General features: G+C 37.3%; 1 pseudogene; it reads right to left on the bottom strand.

Moving 5' to 3' along the window:
* Positions 1-2,167: 2,167 nt before the first annotated feature.
* On the bottom strand, positions 2,168-2,775 carry LOC109396807 (protein S100-A10 pseudogene; annotated as a pseudogene).
* Positions 2,776-5,232: the final 2,457 nt, after the last annotated feature.

The raw sequence follows: 5,232 nt of genomic DNA, 5'->3' as shown, positions 1-5,232 counted from the left end.
AATTCAAAGTCTGACATCTAAGATCTCTCATTAAAAATGCCAGTAGAGGTTAGGGAATGTCTTAGTAAAATACTACTTTGTAAATACATAGGATGCCAAAGATATTTTATTTGAATATTTGAGATGATGGAATATTAGAAAATCAGAGCTATCAAGAACACGTAAGATCATGTAGATCACTCTCTTTAACTTAAAAAGAGGGACAATGAGACCCAGAGGGCTGAAGTGATTGGACTGAAATCACACGGATAGTGACATATTTAAGACTAGTCTTCAGAACTCTTTATTAGTTAAGCACTCAGCTTAAAATGGGAAGCTGACTTCCGGATTTTCCGTGTGTGTGTGTGTGTGTGTGTATTTAACTTTCAATGCAATTAAAGTCAGAAACAGAAAAGCAAAGTATGATTCTTCATTAGATTCATGCAGTAAGAGAGATGAATATGATTAAACTCCTTAAAATACCTTCACACTCAGGTGGAAAGGCGTTCATTATATTCTGGCTGATCGCAGATAATTTTTCTAATCTGCATTTTGTCATGTCATGAAGATATAGTATCTTATAGGAAATGGATTTCCTTTTACCTATTAACTTTATGTAACTAAAATTATGAATTTTTGACTGAAAAATGACAGATTTCTTACCTGGGAGCAATATACCATGTTTCCTGAAAATAAGACCTAACCAGAAAATAAGCCCTAGCATGATTTCCAAGGTGCTCGTGCTATAAACCCTACCCCAAAATAAGCCTCAGTTAAGATTGTCAGCCAGACATGACTGCATTTGAATAAATGTAGATATTTGTACATGAATAAATGAATAAAATGCATCTTTTGGAGCAAAAATGAATATAAGACCTCGTCTCATTTTTGGGGAAACACCGTATTACTTAGAAGCCACTAGCTTCTTGGAATTCTTAATAAACTTTCCTATTTTTTTTTCATTTTCAGCAACATTGTTTATTCTCAAGATATAATATTTACTGCCCAATATAGTTGTGGTGATTTACTGGTGTTTTGTTAACTGACCTGGAAAGAAAATGACTGGCAGGGTAGCAAAATTTAATGGAAAAAGCCCTAGATTTTAACAAGCTGCTGCATCATTTCCTAGTTGTTTTGTCTTGAGTAGATTACTATAGTAAGTCAAATACCACCCATCCCCCAAAGATGTCCAAGCCTTAATCCCAGAATTTGTGATTATATTACCTTTCCTGGCAAAATACTTTGCATATGTAATTAGGTGTACAGGCCCTAATTTAGAGAGATTGTTCTGGATTATCTGGGTGGGCCCAATCTAATTATAATGAGCTCTTAAAAGCAGAAAACTTTTTCAAGCTGAAGACAGGAAAGATGAGGAAGAAGGAACTATCAGAGAGATTTAAAGCTTGAGGTCTCAATCCACCATTGCTGACTTTGAAGGTGAAAGGAAGTAATGCATCAGGGGGATGCAAGTGTTCTCTAGAAGGTAAAAGTAAACCCAGACTAATATAGCCAGCAAGGAAATGGTGACTACAGTCCTATAGCTATGTACATGGAATTGAATGCTGTCAACAACTGAAGTGAGGGTAGAAGAGGATTTTCTCCTAAAGCCTTCAAATAAGAGCACAGGCTAGTTGACACCTTGATTCCACCTTTGAAACCTGGAGCAGAGAAACTAGCTAAGCGCATTCAGGCTTTTGACTCATAGAACTATGAGATAATGCATTTATGTTGTTTTAAGACATTATATTTTTGGTGATTTGTTACAAAGCTGTAGAAAATCAGCACAGTTAATTAACCTTTTTCTGTCTTGGTTATCTTCAATAAAATGCCTTATCTTCCAGATTTATTTAAGAGTTATGAAATAGGGAGATTTTTTAAAAAAAACAGAGTCCTGTGGCATAACAAAAGAAGAAAACATCTGCTGAGGTATAATCAGCACATATTCCACTTACAAAGAAAAGAAATATCTGAAAATTTTTTTATATACCAATCCTTTCCTTCCCTGACATTAAAATTTGATGTGCTTGTTATCTAGGCATAGGAGAAAAAATGATGGGGGCTAGTTCAAAAGAAACAGATTTTTCTACTGATATTCTAGAATTTGGAAAATAAATTATGTCATCTGTACTATTGTTCAATTACATCTAAGGCTGCATACTTACTATTCTCACTATTTTTTTTTAGGAACTAAAAAAGAAATCTGTTTATTGAGGGCAGCAGGATACAAGCAATATAAAAATCAAAAGCTTATCTGGTTCTAATTGGCTTGTGTTTCTCTTGTCAAATGGAGGTGGGATTTTATCTGTACATTTTCTAAGGGTCCCAATCTGCTCATGAAATCCTTATCCAGGGGAAGCTATGGGGCGGGGGGGGGATTCCGGATGCGACCCATGGTGAGGACTCTTCTCGGGGCGGGCGTTACTGCGCAGCGCCGCCTACTTTTTTCCCTTCTGCTTCATGTGTACTACAAAATAGTCATTGCATGTGATGGTGAGCCCCGCGATGAGCGAGAAGAAGCTCTGGAAGCCCACTTTGCCATCTCGGCACTGGTCCGGGTCCTTCATGATTTTGTCCACGGCCAGAGGGTCTTTTTGGTTCTGCAGAAACCCGGGGAACTCCTTTTCCATGAGCACTCGCAGGTCCTCCTTTGTCAGGTAGCCTTTATCCATGGCAAATTTGTGAAACGTGAACATCATGGTTTCCATGGCATGTTCCATTTGGGACGGCATTGTGGTGAGGTCGGCTGAAACAGGACAAACTTGGCGGGAGGCGCGGCAGGATCGCTCGGCTGGCTGGAACGCGCGGCCAGTGAGCAGGCCGCCACCGCCTGGCGCCTTAGTAGGTGGGGGTGGGGGGAGGCAGGAGGAGCCTAGGCGGGTGTTGGGTCTCGGCTCCTATTCTCACTAATTTTTAAGGAAAATTCTATTTTCACACCTGTGAGTAGAACATAGCCTTTGTGTTTGAACTTATATTAATTTCCTTTCTCTTGTGGCATAAATTAATTAGCTGGTCACTGGGCTGGGGAAAGAAAGCCTCAAGGATGAAGTATAGTAGGAGGAAATTGAGAAGTAAAAGAAAAATGATTGCAACTTTCACTTCCTGGGAATTGGAATAGTGAAATAAGTTTCATAGAAAATATGAAGACTGCTTTTAGCCAACTTAGGTAAATCAGAAAATACAGATATGTTACGTTGGGGCTACACATATCTCCTGTTAATTTAGGGAAAATAAACTTCCCCTATTTCTAAATCTTTATAGAAAAAAATTATCTTTGCTAAGCTTATGTTCAAATTCTATGAAGCTTGATTATATCTCTTGCTTCTTGTAACAGTATTATGCAGTGTTGTATCTCTTTATTGGAACTTCTCTTATATTACCTGTCACAGCTGTCACAAAGATCACACAGTTTAATTCCCAACTCTAAGCAATTAGGAGCTTCATTCTGCAATTGCAATCTGGATTATGTTTTGTGACGATTATAGATATTTGGATTTATATACAAAGTCTGGCCTACTTGGTTTTTATCCAGTTAAATGTGCTCTTTTGTTTATACTGTTATGATTCTGTCAGTTGCATAAAAATATTCTTGTGTATAATGGTTAATATTGTAAAAGAAGAATATTGCTTTTCTGGCATGTGAATGAATTCTATGACAAACTTGATTTTGTTGTTTTCTAATTGCCCTGGATGCTTTTAGCAACATCGGCCCTCAAAATTGCAACCCACAGAAGAGCATCTTTCCATTATGAAAATTTGGCTAGGGTATTCTGCATCCAGAAGTTTGATTATTTTGTAGTGTTCTACTAAAATGCATTTGTATTATCTGGACTACTGGTGAACTTCATAGTTTTCATGAAGTACTGCTTCAAGCGACCTAGACTGGTCCTAGAACCACTTTCAATTGGCTCTGTGGTTTTAAAGTATTCACTAAGCCTCTATGTGTTTGTTTTCCCATCTGGATTGTAGAGATGAAAATGTCTCACACATTTGTTGGCCTTAAAACTGTAATTAATTTTCTGTGTTAGTATAAAAAATGCTTCACACAATCCGTTTCCCTGGAAGAAAAAGAATGAGGAAAAACTTGAATGACTTGCACAGTGTTCATCAAACTCTTCTTTTGTCTCTCAAGATCACAATAATAATGTAGTAGTCAGGAGTAAACATTAGGGATTGCAATAGGAACAAGAACAGAGCCCTTTATTTCATGGCTGACTATAACATAAACAAGCCTGGAAATCCCCATGGTTCCAGATATTGGATAACATTACCAGGGAGAACTGGCATTTTCCTTATGGATTCTAAAACTATATGTACACTATAGATCAATTTAAGGCCACCTACGCAAATGACCATATAATATATTATGCATAGTGTTAATACAGACTGATACTGAAATATAAGGAAAGAAATGCAGTTATGTATCTAATGACCTTAGAAATGCAAATACTGGAATAAGAATGTTTACTGATGTAGTTCTCAAAAAACAAGAAATTTGTTTTCCATTGATTTTTGTCTTATACATAAACAAAAATGCCTGGAATAAATAAAGAAGGATATATTAAGAAAACATTTTTCAGGTACTGCTGTTTAATAAACTCAGTACTCTGCTATGTAATATTGGGATTTAGGAATAGAAAAGATGGCAGTCAATCTGGCTAGAAAGGCAGATTTGTTAAAGAATATGAGGTGTGATCAACAAATATGGTGAATGCCGCCTCCGAGTGCCATCCAACCGAAAGGCAGGGATCTTCAATACAGGAAGCTGCACATCGAACCTTAGCAGAAGTGTGTGATAATTTTTAACTTCTTTGATGCAGTCAGTAGTGTGTGAGCTATACTTGAGAGAAGGTGTGTTTTAAAGTGTGCTGTAAATCATCCTCCATCATGATAATGCTCCGTGTCACATACAGCTTCTGGTATATGGCAATTTCTGTCAAATGAAAAACTTATGGTGCGTCCTCATTCACCGTATTCACCAGATCTGGCACCATGTGACTTCTGCCTCTTCCCCAAAGTCAAAATAATTCAGGACATCGAGGCAGCCACTGCAGTGCAACTAAAGACACTCATGTAAGAGGACTTCCAGAACTGCTTCAGAAAGTGGCAAGAACAATGGCATAAGTGTGTTTGAAGTGGGGGGGAGTATTTGAGGGGGATTAATGGCAATGAGTTTTTCACTGTAATGTTTTTATTTAAACATTCACTGTATTTTTTTATTATACACACACACACATATACAGAGGGTACCAAAAA

The sequence above is a fragment of the Hipposideros armiger genome, unplaced genomic scaffold (assembly GCF_001890085.2).
Source record: "Hipposideros armiger isolate ML-2016 unplaced genomic scaffold, ASM189008v1 scaffold_545, whole genome shotgun sequence".
Classification (NCBI taxonomy): Eukaryota; Metazoa; Chordata; class Mammalia; order Chiroptera; family Hipposideridae; genus Hipposideros; species Hipposideros armiger.
This window is presented reverse-complemented; position numbering and strand designations above follow the sequence as displayed.